Source organism: Chanodichthys erythropterus, chromosome 16 (assembly GCF_024489055.1).
Source record: "Chanodichthys erythropterus isolate Z2021 chromosome 16, ASM2448905v1, whole genome shotgun sequence".
In the NCBI taxonomy this organism is placed as follows: domain Eukaryota; kingdom Metazoa; phylum Chordata; class Actinopteri; order Cypriniformes; family Xenocyprididae; genus Chanodichthys; species Chanodichthys erythropterus.
The window spans coordinates 26,191,112-26,202,944 of NC_090236.1; positions in this window are offsets into that span (position 1 = coordinate 26,191,112).

Consider the following 11,833-nt stretch of genomic DNA (forward strand, 5'->3'; position numbering starts at 1 on the left):
CACCACCACTGTGGCCAAAATCAAAGCATTTAACTCCAAATAGCACCATTGGCACTATGATTCTTTTGTCTATCTGAACAAGGACAACCATGTCTTTTTAGTGCAAATTTTTAGTGCAAACTGTGTACAAGAAAGAAAACATTACTTCATCGCTGGAAGTAATTTTTAATTATTTGCTTCTGTATACTAAAGGTATTTAGATGAATATGTATGCGAAAATAATATGGATAAACATATGTATTAAAGAAATGTAGGGTTATGGTGAATGTGAAATATTAAGAAATAGTGTGATAGTGATTCTAGAGATCACTTTTGGTTTGTTTGTTTTTGTTTCACCAAACATAGCGTTGAAAGAAACAAAGAAATTATGAAATGAAAAGAAGGTGAATGTCCTTGAGTGGCCAAGTCAAAGCCCTGACTTAAATTCGATAGAAAATCTGTGGATGGACTTGAAGAGAGCAGTCCATTGCTGCTCACAAAATCTGACTAAACTTGAGCAATTTTGCTAGAAAGAATGGGTAAATAATCCCCAATGTAGGTGTGCAAAGCTAGTACAGACATATCCAAAAAGATTAATGGGTGTAATTAAAGCACAGGTTGCTCTACGAAGTATTAAATCAGGGGACCGATGACTTTTCCAACCCTGTTTTTATAGTTTTTCAGGTTTTTTTTATTAATTTTCAGAACCTTTTTCTTTCATTACTTTGATGTTGTAAGGCACAATTTGTAAATTAAGCTGGAAAAGGTTTTTTTTTTTTTTTGTTGGATTGGGTTTCGATTTCAGGCTGTACGACAAATAAAGTAACTATTTCAAAGGGGTATGATGATTTTCTATAGGCACTGTATACAAAGTGTGCAGAATTATTAGGCACTTTGATCTTTTTTTTTCAGGCATATCTTACCAATTCTAAACCACATTAATCTTAATAACTACTTTTAATTTTGTATTTAATCATTTATAATTTATATAATTGTTAATGAATAATTATTAGGTACATTTCCTTTTACAGATAAAATTAGCCAAAAAAGAGATTTAACTCAGACTGAAAAATCCAAAAAATTTAAATGCCCATGAGAAGAATGCAATACTAATGCAATACTAGAAATTGCAGTTAAAGCATGACCGTTGGACAGTGAAATGCTCATTGGGTCAGCAGGGTCAGACAAAAACAGGTGGAGAAGAAAAGACACATGTTAACTGTAAAATAATTTAGAATTAAGTGTGAAACCATCAGGAACCCTTTAGTTTTCAGTGCCATCATTTTCCAGTACTGCAACCTACCTGGAGTCTCCAAAAGTGCAAGGTGTCAAGATCTCAGAGACTTAGGTTAGGTAAAGAATCTTAAAAAATGACCCGCATTTAATAGGAATCACAAGATGATGTTTTTTTATAGGCTCGTACCACTGTTTCAAGAATGTATCTTCCAGAATCTGGCAGTGAGGTGTGGGAATTCATTTTTAGTCCATATACCCTGAAGTCCATTTTGCAGAGATGGATTAAAAATGAACTTCCAAAACTTCTGGAAAATAAATTCTTCTGCTGGTCCTTCAAGAGTCACTCTCAATCTGTCATTTTATCTGTAAAAGAAAGAAAGAAAGAATACATTTGATTGTCATTATAATAATATAAAAAAAATTGTTTAGTAGCTCTCAGAGGCCAGCAGCATCGGAAAAATATCCACACAGAATAAATAATTATAATATAAATATCACAGTATATACAAAGTAATATAGAAAGAAAGAAAACAAACCTAATAATTATGCACACCTGAATATAAGGCGCTTTTCATTTCCAGCCTTCATGAACAATTATATACCACTTATAAATGATTAAATACAAAATGAATAGTAGTTATTAAGATTAATGTGGTTTGGAATTGGTAAAATGTGCCTGCAAAAAATATATGATCAGAAAATCAACGTGCCTAATAATTCTGCACACACTGTGTGTGTGTGTGTGTGTATATATATATATATATATATATATATATATATATATATATATATATATATATATATATATATATATAATTAGTTTGTGTGTGTATATGTATGTGTCACAGACACGTCAGGTTCCACCTCCCTCCAATACCCACGCACTATGGCGTGGGATCAGTGCCAAAATCAAACTTCCGAACGACCGACCGACCGATCGAACGTCAAACCGAACGTCTATCCGAACGTCTTGTACTTTGAGCGTCTAACTGAGCGTGTCGACCCACGTGACGACCTGACGTGACGCCAGCGTCTTGAAATTAACTGGTTTTTAACCATGTAAGGTGCCAAGCTGATGTGTAAAGACTATAAATGTACATTACAGGCATGAAAGTATGTGTTTTACTAGCATATAACTGTAAAAAAACATCCTAGTCTTAATTTGATCCGTACAATCATGTTAACTGTTAGCTTTATTGCCTACTGTACAATATAGCCTGTACCAGTCCATCAGACCTCTTTATCCTACTTCCCAGGAAATCTACAGAATACCAATCAGGTGATGTGCTCCAGGACAGCCTTTAGTGTGGGCTGTTAAACTAAACTCTGCTGGTCGTGTCCCTGCAGGAACTAAATTGTATAGCCTTGCTTTATACACCTTTTTCCACCAGTTACTTAAAAAAAAAAAAAAAAATTAGTTATAGTAGTTACTTCTCACAAATAGTAGCTGAGTTAATAACTAAGATACTTCATTCTCAATTACCAGGGAAAGTAACTATTGGGTTACTTTTTAATTTTCTTTTTTCAAATATGTCAAATAACTTGGATGCCCTAATATTAAATATGTTAAATGAATGAAATGGACACTAAATTGAATAAAATATTTTTATAAAACATTGTACCTAATCTACACTATTGTAATGTTGCTGTTGGGCAACGTGAGAGACAACTATCAAATTCAATATATTATTGTAAATATTATCATTACTATGGAACAATAAAACACAATATGGTTTAGAACTTTTAATATTTATTGCACAGGCTACAACTGGCCAACAAATAAGTCTAAAAATAAATTATGCTTGATCCTTCTTGACTTATGATCCGCTCTTATTCACGACATGAAATTTATCTGTACTGTAGGCTACTGTTGGTATTAAAGAAAACGTATTTCACATTTATGTTTAAATAGGCCTATTATAATGTTATTTTTTAATTTCATCTATTTGATAATGAAAAGTGAACAGCATGAGTAAGATGCATGATGCCAATATATCGGGAGTCATGAAGTGGGTCAGACATGATTTTGACCACTCTTTAAGTTTTGTTTTGTAGAAAGCCTTTCTTAAAGTGAATTTCGTTTTGTAAAAAATGTATCTTAATTTAAATCAATGTTTCATCAACCAATTGCCTAGATTTAATAAATAAGAAGCAAATAAAGTAGACAATATAATCATGGCAGGCGCGGGCGCGATCACTGGCGCGTGAACTGGAGCGCGACTTATAGGCTAAATGAACCGAGACTCAGTATAGTCTGCTTGACTCACAGACATGAGAAATATATCTATAGAAAGCTTGACATGTCTATTTTTATGTAGTCAAATTGGTGTGGTTCTAAAAACAAAGTATGGTCACATCAAATAGGCCTACTGATTAAAAAAGAAAGAAAGAAGAAATTGTTGTTGTTGCAGGGGCAGTATTTTATAATTAATTTATAATTGTTTTATAGGCCTAATTATAAATAAATAGGGTTAGGGTCTCAATAATTTGATAAAAAGCATTAAGGAATCTTGCAGCTATTCTATTTCTATAAGTTAAATAATATGATCAAGTCACTGCTCTGTAACAAATTAGAATGAAAAAAAAAAATTGTAAAAGTTTTTGGCCAATCAAATCAAACTTTAGGCTACTGTTTACAAAAGACGAGGTCGAATTCCGATGTGTGTAGATGTAAGAAGTAGATGTAAGTAAAAGTATATATCTGATTTAAATGGTCAGGATATTTTATGCAATATATCAATAGCTTATTTAATTTAGGCGTAGCTTATAAAAAGCAGATAGGCTATTTAGGTTGCAGATTTCGCTACTTTTGGTAAAGCATAGGCTATTTCTCATTTGAAACATTTCGAAATTAGAAGTCTGTTCCTAAAACGTTTAATGGGAGATGGAGAAAATGTTCGTGGAATGTCCCGTTCTTTTCCAAATTAGCCGTCCAAGCATGTGGAAAAGGATACAATCGAATCATGAGTTAAATTAAGGTAAGAAAAGCACAAACGTGTTACAACGTGTCTTTACACGTAAACAACACATTGGGAAGACGATCGGTTACTCGCACTTCCGACCGATCACCATAGGAACGCGTTAACAACACGTAAGTCGTTACATTAAATAAATATATGATATTTCGCTAGGTGGCGACAAGTGTCTGATAAAATGTATTTTATGTATCATTGTATCATTTATTCAAGAGATCAGTTCAAAAACTCAAGGCTGTGGAAATAAAGTCTGTTGTTTATCCTTTTGATATTTCATTTTAAAAAGTGACTGTCTATCGTGTTCTGATCTAGCCCCTTACATTTCCCTTCATTTGTAAAATTCAACATTCACCTCTGCAATTCTTCAATTCATGACACATTAAAAAAAAAGTCTAATAGAAATGTATAGAAAATATGCTTGACACTTGACAGTTTATGGCATCTAGTTCAACCATTTTGCATTAAATGACTCATGCAAGGAACTAATGTTTTAAGGGGTAAAACTATTCATCACTGCTGTTAATGTATCTGTTCCAGTGGTGGCGTTCCTCGATTCAGGGTCAGCTGGAAACTTAATCTCAGGCTCCCTCTGTCAACAACTCAAACTCAAAACCTCGCCCTCATCTATCAAGTCCACTCCATCACGGGCAAACCCCTGAGCCGTAAAAGGATCAGCCGCTGTGTGGGACCCCTTCAGCTCCGTGTGGGTATTCTACACGTTGAGGACATCCATCTGCTGGTTCTGGAGGATTCCACCGCTGATGTGGTTCTAGGGCACTTCAGATCCTGAAGTGGGGCGAACACTGCTTCTCCAATTGTTTCTCCGAGTTTCCAGTTCACAAATCTCCACATTCCAAGAAGATCTCCATCTGCACTACTTCCATTGAAAGCCCCATAGAGAATGGGACTGCGCCATCAATCTGTTACCGGGTGAGCCAGTGCCTAGCGGAAGGATCTACCCCCTGTCAGTGCCGGAGGAGAAGGCCATGGAGGAATATATCGAAGAGGCCCTTAACCAAGGATACATCCGCCCGTCTACTTCCCCTGCTGCTTCAAGCTTCTTCTTCGTGGCAAAAAAAGGATGAAGACTTGCGGCCCTGCATCGACTATCGCTCCCTAAATAAAATTACAGTCAAGTTCCGGTATCCACTTCCCTCGTCCCAGCGGCCCTGAAACCTCTCAGTGGTGCCACTGTGTTCACAAAGCTGGACCTGCGCAGTGCGTACAACCTCATCCGGATACGCAAGGGGGACGAGTGGAAGACCGCCTTCGTCACGCCCACCGGCCATTACGAATATTTGGTCATGCCCTATGGTCCAGTCAACGACCCCTCCGTATTCCAGGATTTCATTCATGAGGTACTCCGGCAGTTCCTCCACAGGTTTGTACTGGTGTACATAGACAACATCCTTATCTACTCCCGGAGCCTGGCTGAACATCGCCACCACATTGCGGAGGTCCTCCAACGCTTACGGCAATTCCATCTATTCCTCAAGGCAGAAAAGTGCTCCTTTCACCAGCCCTCAGTCCATTTCCTGGGATACTTCATAGATTGCAGTGGCATCCGGATGGACGAGGGGAAGGTAGAAGCCATCAAATCCTGGCCCATTCCCACAACCATCAAAGAACTTCAACGTTTCCTAGGTTTCGCCAATTTCTACCGCCGCTTTATCAAGAACTATAGCTCCATCGTCCACCCACTCACCAACCTCCTCCGTCACCAGCCCAAGTCTCTGTCCTGGTCCGAAGATGGTGCCTTCACCACCGCTCCCCTCCTCGTCCACCCAGACCCTGAACCTGCCATTCATCATAGAGGTGGATGCCTCTACCACAGGAGTGGGAGCGGTGCTTTCACAGCAGCAGGGGCAACCGAGTAGACTCCATCCATGCGCCTTCTTCTCCCGCAAGCTTAACCCGGCGGAGGTCAACTATGACATCGGTGACCGCGAGGTCCTGGGCGTCAAGCTTGCTCTGGAGGAATGGAGGCATTGGTTGGAGGGAGCCAACCACCCTTTTCATGTACTAACCGACCATAAGAACTTGGAATACCTCAAAGCTGCTAAGAGACTTAATCCCCGTCAAGCTCGCTGGGCCATGTTTTTCTCCAGATTCGACTTTACAATCTCCTATTGTCCAGGCTCCAAGAATATTAAGGCAGACGCTTTATCCCGTCTCAACGCTCCAGATGAGAAGAATGAAGCTCCTGAGACTATCCTCCCAAAGTCTGTCTTCGTGAGTCCTATCCAGTGGTCAGAATAAACTTTACCCTCCTCTAATGCCTCCTCCTACGCTCCGCCGGGTTGTCCCCAGGGCCTTCAGTACATCACCCGGACACGATGCATTCCGCTTGTTCATGCAGCTCACTCATCACTTGGCACTGGCCACCCGGGGGTCAATGAAACCCTCTCGCTGCTTAAACAACGCTTCTGGTGGCCCAACATGGCCAGGGATATCAGAAGGTACGTGCAGGGCTGCAGGGAGTGCGCCATCTCCAAGAGCCCTCGTCATCTGCCAGCCGGCAAGCTCAATCCTCTGCCCGTTCCTGAGCGACCGTGGTCACACCTGGGAGTGGATTTCATTACGGATCTCCCAGCATCGGACGGTCACACCTGTGTCCCCGTGGTAGTAGACCGCTTCTCCAAGGCCTGTCGTCTAATCCCCCTGAAAGGTCTACCTACCGCCTTAACCACAGCAGAACTCATGTTTAACCACATCTTTGGATATTATGGAATCCCGAAGACATCGTATCAGACAGAGGGCCCCAATTCATTTCCCATGTCTGGAAGGCCTTCTTGTCCCTCCGGGGTGTGACTGTCAGTCTGTCATCAGGATACCATCCTCAGACGAACAGGCAGACGGAACGGAAAATCCAGGAGATCGGCTGCTTCCTGCGTACCTTCTGTCACGGCCACCAGGACTCCTGTAACCAGTATCTGGGTTGGGCTGAGTACGAACAAAACTCCCTCCGACAGCCTTCCACTGGACTAACACCCTTTCAGTGCGTACTTTGCTACCAACCCCCACTGTTCCCCTGGGAAGGGGAACCCTCCAACGTTCCTTCAGTCGACTACTGGTTCCGAGAGAGCGAGAGGGTATGGGACTCAGCTCACCACCAACTGCAGAGAACCCTACACAGACGCAGGATGACAGCAGACCTTTGGTGCTCCAACGCCCCATCCTATCAGCCAGGGCAGAAGGTCTGGCTTTCCACCAAGGACATCAGGCTGCGTCTGCCCTGCAAGAAGCTGAGTCCTTGCTTCATTGGCCCATTCACCATCACCAGACAGATTAACCCCGTCACATATCATTTGCAACTCCCACCTCAGTACAAGATTCATCCAACCTTTCATGTCTCGCTCCTAAAACCTCACCACCCTTCTGTTTCTCCCTCTACAGAACCTGACATGGCAGCCGCCGAGCCCCCCCTTCCACTCATCCTGGACAGATACTGGACTCGTCAGATACTGGACTCCTGGCGCCGTGGTGGTCTTCTGGAATGTCTAGTTGACTGGGAAGGCTACAGTCCCGAGAGTGCTCATGGGTCCCTAGAAACGATATCCTCGATCCCAATCTTCTGCAAGCATTCCACATGAGCCACCCTGACAGACCTGCCCCACGCCCAAGAGGACGACCACCACGACGTCGGGGTCCTCGGCCCTCAGGAGTGGGCCGTGGGAGGGGGGGTACTGTCACAGACACGTCAGGTTCCACCTCCCTCCAATACCCACGCACTCAGTCACCGGAATACTAATCACCGCCACCTGCACATCATCAGCACTGCAATCACCACCACTTCAAATACCCCACACTCACACACAGTCACTGTCCGGTCTCGTTTGTACTACAACCACATGTGTACTTACCTCAAGGACTCCTACTTGCTACTTACCTGTCTCCAACGTCTCCAGTATTCCTTGTGTGCTTCTCCAACTGTGTGTGAGTGTTCCCTGTCTTCAGTCTCCAGCATGTTCATCCTGATTCTTCGTACAATCAACGAAAAGGACCGTATTATTCTACCATCACTACAGCTTCAATATTGTCATATACTCACCCATTTCTCTGCTGATATCAATAAACATACTTTACTTGCTTTTACATCTGCCTCCGCACCATCTCTGTTGTAACAGTATGTATGTGTGTATATGTATGTATGTGTATATATACAGTATCTCACAGAAGTGGGTACACCCCTCACATTTTTGTAAATATTTTAATATATCTTTTCATGTGACAACACTGAAGAAATGACACTTTGCTACAGTGTAATAGTGTTGTCAAAAGTACCGACTTCGGTACCTATCGGTACTGAAATTTTAAAAACGTGACGCTTTGAGCGCTGTTGAGCAGATTCATAAACATCTCTGATTGGCCATTGTGTTGACGCGCTCATCGGATATGCCTGTGATTGGCTACAATGATCAGCGCGTGGGAGCATTTGAAAGCACACGGAAGTGTTTGAATTTGAAAGCGTTTTGAAAGTGGGAGCGCGAGCGATTGAAAGCAGGCGTCTAACAGTGATAGACGCCTGCTTTCAAACACTCCCGTGTGTATCTGTGTAAGCGCTTAGTGAAGAGATTAATTGATGACTATTTACAACGTTTTTACAGCGTTGATCATTGAAGCCTATCACAGACATATCCGATGAGCCGTGAAAACAACGGCCAATCAGAGATGTTTATGAATCCACTCAACAGCGCTCAAAGCGTCACGTTTTTTAAAATTTCAGTACCGAATAGGTACCGAAGTCGGTACTTTTGACAACACTACAATGTAAGGTAGTGAGTGTATAGCAGTGTAAATTTGCTGTCCTCCCTTTGGAGACTGATGAGCCGCAGGGCAGCATTCCAACAAGATAACGACCCCAAACACACCTCAAAGATGACCAATACCTTGCGAAAGAAGCTGAGGGTAAAGGAGATGGACTGGCTAAGCATGTCTCCAGACCCAAACCCTATTGAGCATCTGTGGGGCATCCTCAAACGGAAGGTGGAGGAGCGCAAAGTCTCTAACATCCACCAGCTCCGTGATGTCGTCATGGAGGAGTAGAAGAGGACTCCAGTGGCAACCTGTGAAGCTCTGGTGAACTCCGTGCCCAAGAGGGTTAAGGCAGTGTTGGAAAATAATGGTGGCCACACAAAATATTGACACTTTGGGCGCAATTTGGACATTTTCACTTAGGGGGTGTGCTCACTTTTGTGGCCAGTGGTTTAGATGGCTGTGTGTTGAGTTATTTTGAGGGGGCAGCAAATTTACACTGTTATACAAGCTATAAACTCACTACTTTCCATTGTAGCAAAGTGTCATTTCTTCAGTGTTGTCACATGAAAAGATACACACTTCTGTGAGATACTGTATATATGCAAAAATATGCAAAATTGTCCTATAACAAGTATACCTCTTCTGTATTTGAGACGTGATTTATGAGATATGAGTTAATTGTTCTTTAAGAAAGACAAAACAACTGTTAAGTTGCACTTTAATATATGTGATTTATGAGATATGTGGTTTATAAGATAATTGTTCATTATGAAAAACAAGAAAACTGATTTTTGAAAGCATTTATTAAGAATATGTTTATAAAGAAAAGAGACAAAACACTTCATTGTTGTAAAAGCTTTATTGAGAATGTTTATAAAGAAAGAAAAAACTACAACTGTTGTTTTAAGATGTTAAGAGCATGTTGGTAGAATAGAGAAAAAACATGTATTAGAAAGAGATTTGCGAAATAAAGTAGAAAAGCAGGTAATTACCTTTAGATGATGTGTTGCAAGATGAGACCCTTCTCAGATTGATGGTAACAACAATTCCTTCTCTAAGATCATTGCTCATGTCTTTCCTCCTTGGCATTCCTCCTGAAAGTTCCAGACCAGCAAACTGCCAAAACTTCTGCTTTTATAGAGTTGTTCACGCTTGATGATGATTAATTAAAGACATTTGATTAGCAGCGTCTGACTGCTTACCCTCTTAACACCTGTTGAAGCAGTAATTCGATTCAATGCCTTTACATGAAAAAAGGATTTAAAAAAGAATCATAAAATAATACTCAATTCCTAACTGCCTGTGATCAATAACTTTCGGGGCGCCCCTATCTGGAATGGAACAATTTGAGATTCAAGAGCTACTTCCTGACTTCTAGGGGTGGGTTCTCCTATGCGCTGCCTGCTGGGTCTCAGGGCCCCTCACCCCTAATAGATTGCGTAGCCGTAACCTATGTGCTGTCTGCCTCTGATGTCTTCCAGCGACATGTTCTTCACTCCTAAAAGAGTGCTTAAACCCTTTAAACCGGTTGTTACACAGGTGTAAATTTACACCAGCCTGGGAACTTAGTCCTTGTGTGTTTTCACTCAGATGTTCATCCTCATAGTACGATCTTTTCTCCCAACCTCTTCCATCTGGACAGCCCAAAGAAATCATAGTGCTTGTACTTTTCCTGAATATTCTTGAAAAAATTTGCAAAAATTGTGCCTTAGCAGTATTTTGTCCCTTTAGGATAAACCTATTATCTACCCCTAAAAGGTGCATATTAGTACCTTAGGGAGTTAGTTCACTATCTTTAGAGGTTAGTCCACCCAAAAATAATGTCATTAATTACTCACCCTCATGTTATTCTACACCTGTAAGACCTTCATTCATCTTCAAAACACAAATTAAGATATTTTTGATTAAATCCGATGGCTCAGTGAGGTCTGCATTCACAGCAATGACATTTCCTCTCTCAAGATCCATTAAGGTACTAAAAACATATTTGAAACAGTTCATGCTAGTTCAGTAGTTCTACCTTAATATTATAAAGTGACGAGAATACTTTTTGTACACCAAAAAAAACTAAATAATGACTTTTCAACAATATAGTGATGGGCCGATTTCAAAACACTTCTTCTGAGATTTACGAATCGAATCAATGACTCGGAGTGCCAAAGTCATGTGATTTCAGCAGTTTAGCCGTTTGATAGAAGATCCGAGTCACTGATTCGATTTGTAAAGCTCCGAAGCATTGTTTTGAAATTGGCCCATCACTAGATATTGATGAAAAGTTATTATTTTGTTTTAATGGCGCACAAAAAGTATTCTCGTCGCTTTATAATATAAAGGAAAAACCACTAAACTCACATGAACTGTATTAAATATGTTTTTAGTACCTTTATGGATCTTGAGAGAGGAAATGTCATTGCTGTGAATGCAGACCTCACTGAGCCATCGGATTTAATCAAAATATCTTAATTTGTGTTCCGAAGATGAATGAAGGTCTTACAGGTGTAGAACATAAGGGTGAGTAATTAATGACATTATTTTCATTTTTGGGTGAACTAACCCTTTAAAGTCACAATGAAACAAGTTGTGACAGATAGTCTTCCATATTGTAACATCATAGTAATATTTAAAAAAAAGTATAGGGTGAGTTCTGATTGTTAATTGGAAAATGAATCAGCACTGAGCTAGCCCAATTTCATTATGTAAATCAAGACAAAAAAAATCGGAGATGACTTACTAGACATCTCATTCTATCATCTAATGCTGAGAAGAACTCTAGCCTACAAGCCTCAGAAGGACTGGACTAGGAAGGCAGTAGACTCACTTAGAATGAATTGAGAAGCACCCACTGATTGGAGAATACCTGTATACTCTGACATTTTGATTAAACA